The following is a 12,338-nucleotide window of genomic DNA, read 5'->3' as shown; positions in this document are numbered from 1 at the left end:
TGGCAGTGATATCCCAGTTGAGGAAAGGCGTTAGAACAAGGGCGGACTCTAGGCTGGTTGGACACTCTGAGTTCAGTGCTCGCCAATGCCCTTCTGCTTCCAAAACGTAACATGACGCTGAATACGAAATCCCATTCTGGCAGTGTTGGGCCAGTTGAGGAAAGAAGTTAGAACAAGGACGAACTGGAGGCAAGTTGGATACTCTGAAAGAAGTGCACACCAAGCCCCTTAGACTTCCAAAACGTTTCATCGCTCTTCAGGTGAAGTCTCATTAGTGGCAGTGTGTTCGCAGGTCAGGAAAGAACTTAGAACAAAGGCGGATTATAAGCAAGTTGGAAGCTCTAAGTAAAATGCAGGCTAAGGCCCTTAGGCTTCCGAAACTTCTAAATGCTCTTAAGTCGAAGAGGCCTATGCGGCTGTGTGTTCCCGGTTCAGGAAAGAACTTAGAACAAGGGCAGACTAGAAGCCACTTGGATACTCTGAGTTAAGTGCACGTCCAGTCCCATATGCTTCCAAAACGTATAATGGCACTTAAGGTGAGGTCTCATAAGTGGCAGTGTGTTCCCAGTTAAGGAAAGAATTTAGAACAAGGGCGGACAAGAAGCTTCTTGGATACTCTAAGTTAAGTGAACACAAAGACGCTTATGCTTCCAAAACGTCAACGCGATCTTAACGTGAAGATAAAAAATGGCAGTTTGTGCCCAGTTGTGGAAGAAGTGAGACCCTGGGCGCACTATAGGCAAGTTGCATACTCGAAGGGATGTGCAGCCCAAGACCCTTCTGCTTCCAAAACGTAAACTTGATCTGAAGTGAATATTCATGTGCGGCAGTTTGGGCCCAGTTGTGGAAAGAAGTTAGAAAAAGGCCGCATTATAGGCAAGTTGGATACTCTATGGTAAGGGCATGCCAAGTCCCTTATGCTTCCAAAACGTATCATCGCTCTGAAGGTGAAGTCTCATTAGTGGCAGTGTGCTCGCAGTTCAGGAAAGAACTTAGAACAAAGGCGGACTATAAGCAAGTTGGAAGCTCCAAGTAAAATGCAGAGCAAGGCCCTTAGGCTTCCAAAACGTATAAAAGCTCTTGAGGCGAAAGGCCTATGTGGCCGTGTATTCCCAGTTCAGGAAAAACGTAGAACAAAGGCAGAGTATAAGCCACATGGAAACTCTGAGTTAAGTGCACGTCCAGTCACTTAGGTTTCGAAACGTAAAATCGCACTGAAGGTTAAGTCTAATTAGTGGCAGTGTGTACCCAGTTACGGAAAGAATCTGGAACAAGGGCGGACGAGAAGCTTTTTGGACACTCTGAGTTAAGGGCACACCAAGACGCTTATGCTTCCAAACATAAACGCGATCTTAAAGTGAAGATTCAAAAATGGCAGATTGTTCCCCGTTGTGGAAAGAAATTGGAACCTGGGCGTACTCTAGGCAAGTTTCATACTCTAAGGTAAGGGCACGCCAAGACCCTCATGCTTCCAAAACGTAAACTTGAGCATTAGTGAAGATTCGTATGTGGCTGTGTGTTCCGAGTTGTGGAAAGAAGTTAGTCCCTGGGCGCACGATAGGACAGTTCCATACTTGAAGTTAAGTGCAGGACAAGACCCAGATGCTTCCAAAACGTAAACTTGATCTTTAGTGAAGATTCATATGAGGCTGTGTGTTCCCAGGTGTGGAAAGTAGTTAGTTCCTGGGCGAACTAGAGGCCAGTTGCACGCCAAGAACATTATGCTTCTCAAACGTAAACTCGATCTCTAGTGATGATTCCTATGTGGCTGTGTGTTCCCAGTTGTGGAAAGCAGGTAGTCCCTGGGCGCACAATAGGCCACTTGCATACTTGAAGTTAAGTGCAGGCCAAGACCCTTATGCTTCCAAAACGTAAACTCGATGTGAAGTGAAGATTCCTATATGGCAGGTTGTTCCCAGTTGTGGAAAGAAGTTAATACCTGGGCGCACTTTAGGCCAGTTGCATACTTGACGTTAAGTGCAGGCCAAGACCCTCATGCTCCTAAAACGTAAACTCGATCTTTAGTGAAGATTCCTATGTGGCTGTGTGTTCCCAGTTGTGGAAAGAAGTTAGTCCCTGGGCGCACGATAGGACAGTTCCATACTTGAAGTTAAGTGCAGGACAAGACCCTGATGCTTCCAAAACGTAAACTTGCTCTTGAGTGAAGATTCCTATGTGGCTGTGTGTTCCCAGTTGCGGAAAGAAGTTAGTCCCTGGGCGCACGATAGGACAGTTCCATACTTGAAGTGAAGTGCTGGACTAGACCCTGATGCTTCCAAAACGTAAACTTGCTCTTGAGTGAAGATTCCTATGTGGCTGTGTATTCCCAGTTGTGGAAAGAAGTTAGTTCCTGGGCGTACTATAGGCCAGTTGCATACTTGAAGATAAGTGCAGGCCAAGAACATTATGCTTCTCAAACATAAACTCGATCTCTAGTGATGATTCCTATATGGCTGGGTGTTCCCAGTTGTGGAAAGAAGTTAGTCCCTGGGCGCACGATAGGACAGTTGCATACTTGGAGTTAAGTGCAGGCCAAGACCCTGATGCTTCCAAAACGTAAACTTGCTCTTGAGTGAAGATTCCTATGTGGCTGTGTGTTCCCAGTTGCGGAAAGAAGTTAGTCCCTGGGCGCACGATAGGACAGTTCCATACTTGAAGTGAAGTGCTGGACTAGACCCTGATGCTTCCAAAACGTAAACTTGCTCTTGAGTGAAGATTCCTATGTGGCTGTGTATTCCCAGTTGTGGAAAGAAGTTAGTTCCTGGGCGTACTATAGGCCAGTTGCATACTTGAAGATAAGTGCAGGCCAAGAACATTATGCTTCTCAAACGTAAACTCGATCTCTAGTGATGATTCCTATATGGCTGGGTGTTCCCAGTTGTGGAAAGAAGTTAGTCCCTGGGCGCACGATAGGACAGTTGCATACTTGGAGTTAAGTGCAGGCCAAGACCCTTATGCTTCCCAAACGTAAACTCGATCTTTAAAGAAGACTCATAGGTGTCTGTGTGTTCCCAGTTGTGGAAAGAAGTTGGAACCTGCGCGCAATCTAGGCAAGTTGCTTACTCTAATGTAAGTGCAGGCCAAGACCCTTATGCTTCCAAAACGTAAACTCAATGTGACGTGAAGATTCCTATACGGCAGGTTGTTCCCCGTTGTGGAAAGAAGTTAGTCCCTGGGCGCACTCTAGGACAGTTGCATACTTGAAGTTACGTGCAGGCCAAGACCCTTATGCTTCCAAAACGTAAACTCGATCTCTAGTGAAGATTCCTATGTGGCTGTGTGTTCCCAGTAGTGGAAAGAAGTTAGGACCAGGGCGCACTATACGCAAGTTGCATACTCTAAGTTAAGAACAGGCCTAGACCCTTATGTTTCCAGAACGTAAACTCCATCTTTAGTGAAGATTCCTATGTGGCAGTTTGTGCCGTTCTGTGGAAAGAAGTTGGAACAAGGCCACATTAGAGGCAAGTTGGAGAGCCTAAGGTAAGTTCATGCCCAGTCCCTTATGCTTCCAAAACCTATAATCGCTCTTAAGTTTGAGTCCCCTAAGTGGAAGTGAGTTCCCAGGTGAGGGAAGATCTGAGAACAAGGGACGACTCTAAGCATGTTGGTTCCTTTGAGATAAATTCAAGTGAAGTCTCTTAGGCTTCCAAAACCTACAAACGCACTGAAGATGAACACTCCTACATGGCAGTGATATCCCAGTTGAGGAAAGGCGTTAGAACAAGGGCGGACTCTAGGCTGGTTGGACACTCTGAGTTCAGTGCTCGCCAATGCCCTTCTGCTTCCAAAACGTAACATGACGCTGAATACGAAATCCCATTCTGGCAGTGTTGGGCCAGTTGAGGAAAGAAGTTAGAACAAGGACGAACTGGAGGCAAGTTGGATACTCTGAAAGAAGTGCACACCAAGCCCCTTAGACTTCCAAAACGTTTCATCGCTCTTCAGGTGAAGTCTCATTAGTGGCAGTGTGTTCGCAGGTCAGGAAAGAACTTAGAACAAAGGCGGATTATAAGCAAGTTGGAAGCTCTAAGTAAAATGCAGGCTAAGGCCCTTAGGCTTCCGAAACTTCTAAATGCTCTTAAGTCGAAGAGGCCTATGCGGCTGTGTGTTCCCGGTTCAGGAAAGAACTTAGAACAAGGGCAGACTAGAAGCCACTTGGATACTCTGAGTTAAGTGCACGTCCAGTCCCATATGCTTCCAAAACGTATAATGGCACTTAAGGTGAGGTCTCATAAGTGGCAGTGTGTTCCCAGTTAAGGAAAGAATTTAGAACAAGGGCGGACAAGAAGCTTCTTGGATACTCTAAGTTAAGTGAACACAAAGACGCTTATGCTTCCAAAACGTCAACGCAATCTTAACGTGAAGATAAAAAATGGCAGTTTGTGCCCAGTTGTGGAAGAAGTGAGACCCTGGGCGCACTATAGGCAAGTTGCATACTCGAAGGGATGTGCAGCCCAAGACCCTGCTGCTTCCAAAACGTAAACTTGATCTGAAGTGAATATTCATGTGCGGCAGTTTGGGCCCAGTTGTGGAAAGAAGTTAGAAAAAGGCCGCATTATAGGCAAGTTGGATACTCTATGGTAAGGGCATGCCAAGTCCCTTATGCTTCCAAAACGTATCATCGCTCTGAAGGTGAAGTCTCATTAGTGGCAGTGTGCTCGCAGTTCAGGAAAGAACTTAGAACAAAGGCGGACTATAAGCAAGTTGGAAGCTCCAAGTAAAATGCAGAGCAAGGCCCTTAGGCTTCCAAAACGTATAAAAGCTCTTGAGGCGAAAGGCCTATGTGGCCGTGTATTCCCAGTTCAGGAAAAACGTAGAACAAAGGCAGAGTATAAGCCACATGGAAACTCTGAGTTAAGTGCACGTCCAGTCACTTAGGTTTCGAAACGTAAAATCGCACTGAAGGTTAAGTCTAATTAGTGGCAGTGTGTACCCAGTTACGGAAAGAATCTGGAACAAGGGCGGACGAGAAGCTTTTTGGACACTCTGAGTTAAGGGCACACCAAGACGCTTATGCTTCCAAACATAAACGCGATCTTAAAGTGAAGATTCAAAAATGGCAGATTGTTCCCCGTTGTGGAAAGAAATTGGAACCTGGGCGTACTCTAGGCAAGTTTCATACTCTAAGGTAAGGGCACGCCAAGACCCTCATGCTTCCAAAACGTAAACTTGAGCATTAGTGAAGATTCGTATGTGGCTGTGTGTTCCGAGTTGTGGAAAGAAGTTAGTCCCTGGGCGCACGATAGGACAGTTCCATACTTGAAGTTAAGTGCAGGACAAGACCCAGATGCTTCCAAAACGTAAACTTGATCTTTAGTGAAGATTCATATGAGGCTGTGTGTTCCCAGGTGTGGAAAGTAGTTAGTTCCTGGGCGAACTAGAGGCCAGTTGCACGCCAAGAACATTATGCTTCTCAAACGTAAACTCGATCTCTAGTGATGATTCCTATGTGGCTGTGTGTTCCCAGTTGTGGAAAGCAGGTAGTCCCTGGGCGCACAATAGGCCACTTGCATACTTGAAGTTAAGTGCAGGCCAAGACCCTTATGCTTCCAAAACGTAAACTCGATGTGAAGTGAAGATTCCTATATGGCAGGTTGTTCCCAGTTGTGGAAAGAAGTTAATACCTGGGCGCACTTTAGGCCAGTTGCATACTTGACGTTAAGTGCAGGCCAAGACCCTCATGCTCCTAAAACGTAAACTCGATCTTTAGTGAAGATTCCTATGTGGCTGTGTGTTCCCAGTTGTGGAAAGAAGTTAGTCCCTGGGCGCACGATAGGACAGTTCCATACTTGAAGTTAAGTGCAGGACAAGACCCTGATGCTTCCAAAACGTAAACTTGCTCTTGAGTGAAGATTCCTATGTGGCTGTGTGTTCCCAGTTGCGGAAAGAAGTTAGTCCCTGGGCGCACGATAGGACAGTTCCATACTTGAAGTGAAGTGCTGGACTAGACCCTGATGCTTCCAAAACGTAAACTTGCTCTTGAGTGAAGATTCCTATGTGGCTGTGTATTCCCAGTTGTGGAAAGAAGTTAGTTCCTGGGCGTACTATAGGCCAGTTGCATACTTGAAGATAAGTGCAGGCCAAGAACATTATGCTTCTCAAACGTAAACTCGATCTCTAGTGATGATTCCTATATGGCTGGGTGTTCCCAGTTGTGGAAAGAAGTTAGTCCCTGGGCGCACGATAGGACAGTTCCATACTTGAAGTTAAGTGCAGGACAAGACCCTGATGCTTCCAAAACGTAAACTTGCTCTTGAGTGAAGATTCCTATGTGGCTGTGTGTTCCCAGTTGCGGAAAGAAGTTAGTCCCTGGGCGCACGATAGGACAGTTCCATACTTGAAGTGAAGTGCTGGACTAGACCCTGATGCTTCCAAAACGTAAACTTGCTCTTGAGTGAAGATTCCTATGTGGCTGTGTATTCCCAGTTGTGGAAAGAAGTTAGTTCCTGGGCGTACTATAGGCCAGTTGCATACTTGAAGATAAGTGCAGGCCAAGAACATTATGCTTCTCAAACGTAAACTCGATCTCTAGTGATGATTCCTATATGGCTGGGTGTTCCCAGTTGTGGAAAGAAGTTAGTCCCTGGGCGCACGATACGACAGTTGCATACTTGGAGTTAAGTGCAGGCCAAGACCCTTATGCTTCCCAAACGTAAACTCGATCTTTAAAGAAGACTCATAGGTGTCTGTGTGTTCCCAGTTGTGGAAAGAAGTTGGAACCTGCGCGCAATCTAGGCAAGTTGCTTACTCTAATGTAAGTGCAGGCCAAGACCCTTATGCTTCCAAAACGTAAACTCAATGTGACGTGAAGATTCCTATACGGCAGGTTGTTCCCCGTTGTGGAAAGAAGTTAGTCCCTGGGCGCACTCTAGGACAGTGGCATACTTGAAGTTACGTGCAGGCCAAGACCCTTATGCTTCCAAAACGTAAACTCGATCTCTAGTGAAGATTCCTATGTGGCTGTGTGTTCCCAGTAGTGGAAAGAAGTTAGGACCAGGGCGCACTATACGCAAGTTGCATACTCTAAGTTAAGAACAGGCCCAGACCCTTATGTTTCCAGAACGTAAACTCCATCTTTAGTGAAGATTCCTATGTGGCAGTTTGTGCCGTTCTGTGGAAAGAAGTTGGAACAAGGCCACATTAGAGGCAAGTTGGAGAGCCTAAGGTAAGTTCATGCCCAGTCCCTTATGCTTCCAAAACCTATAATCGCTCTTAAGTTTGAGTCTCCTAAGTGGAAGTGAGTTCCCAGGTGAGGGAAGATCTGAGAACAAGGGACGACTCTAAGCATGTTGGTTCCTTTGAGATAAATTCAAGTGAAGTCTCTTAGGCTTCCAAAACCTACAAACGCACTGAAGATGAACACTCCTACATGGCAGTGATATCCCAGTTGAGGAAAGGCGTTAGAACAAGGGCGGACTCTAGGCTGGTTGGACACTCTGAGTTCAGTGCTCGCCAATGCCCTTCTGCTTCCAAAACGTAACATGACGCTGAATACGAAATCCCATTCTGGCAGTGTTGGGCCAGTTGAGGAAAGAAGTTAGAACAAGGACGAACTGGAGGCAAGTTGGATACTCTGAAAGAAGTGCACACCAAGCCCCTTAGACTTCCAAAACGTTTCATCGCTCTTCAGGTGAAGTCTCATTAGTGGCAGTGTGTTCGCAGGTCAGGAAAGAACTTAGAACAAAGGCGGATTATAAGCAAGTTGGAAGCTCTAAGTAAAATGCAGGCTAAGGCCCTTAGGCTTCCGAAACTTCTAAATGCTCTTAAGTCGAAGAGGCCTATGCGGCTGTGTGTTCCCGGTTCAGGAAAGAACTTAGAACAAGGGCAGACTAGAAGCCACTTGGATACTCTGAGTTAAGTGCACGTCCAGTCCCATATGCTTCCAAAACGTATAATGGCACTTAAGGTGAGGTCTCATAAGTGGCAGTGTGTTCCCAGTTAAGGAAAGAATTTAGAACAAGGGCGGACAAGAAGCTTCTTGGATACTCTAAGTTAAGTGAACACAAAGACGCTTATGCTTCCAAAACGTCAACGCGATCTTAACGTGAAGATAAAAAATGGCAGTTTGTGCCCAGTTGTGGAAGAAGTGAGACCCTGGGCGCACTATAGGCAAGTTGCATACTCGAAGGGATGTGCAGCCCAAGACCCTTCTGCTTCCAAAACGTAAACTTGATCTGAAGTGAATATTCATGTGCGGCAGTTTGGGCCCAGTTGTGGAAAGAAGTTAGAAAAAGGCCGCATTATAGGCAAGTTGGATACTCTATGGTAAGGGCATGCCAAGTCCCTTATGCTTCCAAAACGTATCATCGCTCTGAAGGTGAAGTCTCATTAGTGGCAGTGTGCTCGCAGTTCAGGAAAGAACTTAGAACAAAGGCGGACTATAAGCAAGTTGGAAGCTCCAAGTAAAATGCAGAGCAAGGCCCTTAGGCTTCCAAAACGTATAAAAGCTCTTGAGGCGAAAGGCCTATGTGGCCGTGTATTCCCAGTTCAGGAAAAACGTAGAACAAAGGCAGAGTATAAGCCACATGGAAACTCTGAGTTAAGTGCACGTCCAGTCACTTAGGTTTCGAAACGTAAAATCGCACTGAAGGTTAAGTCTAATTAGTGGCAGTGTGTACCCAGTTACGGAAAGAATCTGGAACAAGGGCGGACGAGAAGCTTTTTGGACACTCTGAGTTAAGGGCACACCAAGACGCTTATGCTTCCAAACATAAACGCGATCTTAAAGTGAAGATTCAAAAATGGCAGATTGTTCCCCGTTGTGGAAAGAAATTGGAACCTGGGCGTACTCTAGGCAAGTTTCATACTCTAAGGTAAGGGCACGCCAAGACCCTCATGCTTCCAAAACGTAAACTTGAGCATTAGTGAAGATTCGTATGTGGCTGTGTGTTCCGAGTTGTGGAAAGAAGTTAGTCCCTGGGCGCACGATAGGACAGTTCCATACTTGAAGTTAAGTGCAGGACAAGACCCAGATGCTTCCAAAACGTAAACTTGATCTTTAGTGAAGATTCATATGAGGCTGTGTGTTCCCAGGTGTGGAAAGTAGTTAGTTCCTGGGCGAACTAGAGGCCAGTTGCATACTTGAAGATAAGTGCAGGCCAAGAACATTATGCTTCTCAAACGTAAACTCGATCTCTAGTGATGATTCCTATGTGGCTGTGTGTTCCCAGTTGTGGAAAGCAGGTAGTCCCTGGGCGCACAATAGGCCACTTGCATACTTGAAGTTAAGTGCAGGCCAAGACCCTTATGCTTCCAAAACGTAAACTCGATGTGAAGTGAAGATTCCTATATGGCAGGTTGTTCCCAGTTGTGGAAAGAAGTTAATACCTGGGCGCACTTTAGGCCAGTTGCATACTTGACGTTAAGTGCAGGCCAAGACCCTCATGCTCCTAAAACGTAAACTCGATCTTTAGTGAAGATTCCTATGTGGCTGTGTGTTCCCAGTTGTGGAAAGAAGTTAGTCCCTGGGCGCACGATAGGACAGTTCCATACTTGAAGTTAAGTGCAGGACAAGACCCTGATGCTTCCAAAACGTAAACTTGCTCTTGAGTGAAGATTCCTATGTGGCTGTGTGTTCCCAGTTGCGGAAAGAAGTTAGTCCCTGGGCGCACGATAGGACAGTTCCATACTTGAAGTGAAGTGCTGGACTAGACCCTGATGCTTCCAAAACGTAAACTTGCTCTTGAGTGAAGATTCCAATGTGGCTGTGTATTCCCAGTTGTGGAAAGAAGTTAGTTCCTGGGCGTACTATAGGCCAGTTGCATACTTGAAGATAAGTGCAGGCCAAGAACATTATGCTTCTCAAACATAAACTCGATCTCTAGTGATGATTCCTATATGGCTGGGTGTTCCCAGTTGTGGAAAGAAGTTAGTCCCTGGGCGCACGATAGGACAGTTGCATACTTGGAGTTAAGTGCAGGCCAAGACCCTGATGCTTCCAAAACGTAAACTTGCTCTTGAGTGAAGATTCCTATGTGGCTGTGTGTTCCCAGTTGCGGAAAGAAGTTAGTCCCTGGGCGCACGATAGGACAGTTCCATACTTGAAGTGAAGTGCTGGACTAGACCCTGATGCTTCCAAAACGTAAACTTGCTCTTGAGTGAAGATTCCTATGTGGCTGTGTATTCCCAGTTGTGGAAAGAAGTTAGTTCCTGGGCGTACTATAGGCCAGTTGCATACTTGAAGATAAGTGCAGGCCAAGAACATTATGCTTCTCAAACGTAAACTCGATCTCTAGTGATGATTCCTATATGGCTGGGTGTTCCCAGTTGTGGAAAGAAGTTAGTCCCTGGGCGCACGATAGGACAGTTGCATACTTGGAGTTAAGTGCAGGCCAAGACCCTTATGCTTCCCAAACGTAAACTCGATCTTTAAAGAAGACTCATAGGTGTCTGTGTGTTCCCAGTTGTGGAAAGAAGTTGGAACCTGCGCGCAATCTAGGCAAGTTGCTTACTCTAATGTAAGTGCAGGCCAAGACCCTTATGCTTCCAAAACGTAAACTCAATGTGACGTGAAGATTCCTATACGGCAGGTTGTTCCCCGTTGTGGAAAGAAGTTAGTCCCTGGGCGCACTCTAGGACAGTTGCATACTTGAAGTTACGTGCAGGCCAAGACCCTTATGCTTCCAAAACGTAAACTCGATCTCTAGTGAAGATTCCTATGTGGCTGTGTGTTCCCAGTAGTGGAAAGAAGTTAGGACCAGGGCGCACTATACGCAAGTTGCATACTCTAAGTTAAGAACAGGCCTAGACCCTTATGTTTCCAGAACGTAAACTCCATCTTTAGTGAAGATTCCTATGTGGCAGTTTGTGCCGTTCTGTGGAAAGAAGTTGGAACAAGGCCACATTAGAGGCAAGTTGGAGAGCCTAAGGTAAGTTCATGCCCAGTCCCTTATGCTTCCAAAACCTATAATCGCTCTTAAGTTTGAGTCTCCTAAGTGGAAGTGAGTTCCCAGGTGAGGGAAGATCTGAGAACAAGGGACGACTCTAAGCATGTTGGTTCCTTTGAGATAAATTCAAGTGAAGTCTCTTAGGCTTCCAAAACCTACAAACGCACTGAAGATGAACACTCCTACATGGCAGTGATATCCCAGTTGAGGAAAGGCGTTAGAACAAGGGCGGACTCTAGGCTGGTTGGACACTCTGAGTTCAGTGCTCGCCAATGCCCTTCTGCTTCCAAAACGTAACATGACGCTGAATACGAAATCCCATTCTGGCAGTGTTGGGCCAGTTGAGGAAAGAAGTTAGAACAAGGACGAACTGGAGGCAAGTTGGATACTCTGAAAGAAGTGCACACCAAGCCCCTTAGACTTCCAAAACGTTTCATCGCTCTTCAGGTGAAGTCTCATTAGTGGCAGTGTGTTCGCAGGTCAGGAAAGAACTTAGAACAAAGGCGGATTATAAGCAAGTTGGAAGCTCTAAGTAAAATGCAGGCTAAGGCCCTTAGGCTTCCGAAACTTCTAAATGCTCTTAAGTCGAAGAGGCCTATGCGGCTGTGTGTTCCCGGTTCAGGAAAGAACTTAGAACAAGGGCAGACTAGAAGCCACTTGGATACTCTGAGTTAAGTGCACGTCCAGTCCCATATGCTTCCAAAACGTATAATGGCACTTAAGGTGAGGTCTCATAAGTGGCAGTGTGTTCCCAGTTAAGGAAAGAATTTAGAACAAGGGCGGACAAGAAGCTTCTTGGATACTCTAAGTTAAGTGAACACAAAGACGCTTATGCTTCCAAAACGTCAACGCAATCTTAACGTGAAGATAAAAAATGGCAGTTTGTGCCCAGTTGTGGAAGAAGTGAGACCCTGGGCGCACTATAGGCAAGTTGCATACTCGAAGGGATGTGCAGCCCAAGACCCTGCTGCTTCCAAAACGTAAACTTGATCTGAAGTGAATATTCATGTGCGGCAGTTTGGGCCCAGTTGTGGAAAGAAGTTAGAAAAAGGCCGCATTATAGGCAAGTTGGATACTCTATGGTAAGGGCATGCCAAGTCCCTTATGCTTCCAAAACGTATCATCGCTCTGAAGGTGAAGTCTCATTAGTGGCAGTGTGCTCGCAGTTCAGGAAAGAACTTAGAACAAAGGCGGACTATAAGCAAGTTGGAAGCTCCAAGTAAAATGCAGAGCAAGGCCCTTAGGCTTCCAAAACGTATAAAAGCTCTTGAGGCGAAAGGCCTATGTGGCCGTGTATTCCCAGTTCAGGAAAAACGTAGAACAAAGGCAGAGTATAAGCCACATGGAAACTCTGAGTTAAGTGCACGTCCAGTCACTTAGGTTTCGAAACGTAAAATCGCACTGAAGGTTAAGTCTAATTAGTGGCAGTGTGTACCCAGTTACGGAAAGAAT

The sequence above is a fragment of the Meles meles genome, chromosome X, assembly GCF_922984935.1.
Source record: "Meles meles chromosome X, mMelMel3.1 paternal haplotype, whole genome shotgun sequence".
NCBI classification, from domain to species: Eukaryota; Metazoa; Chordata; class Mammalia; order Carnivora; family Mustelidae; genus Meles; species Meles meles.
This window is presented reverse-complemented; position numbering follows the sequence as displayed.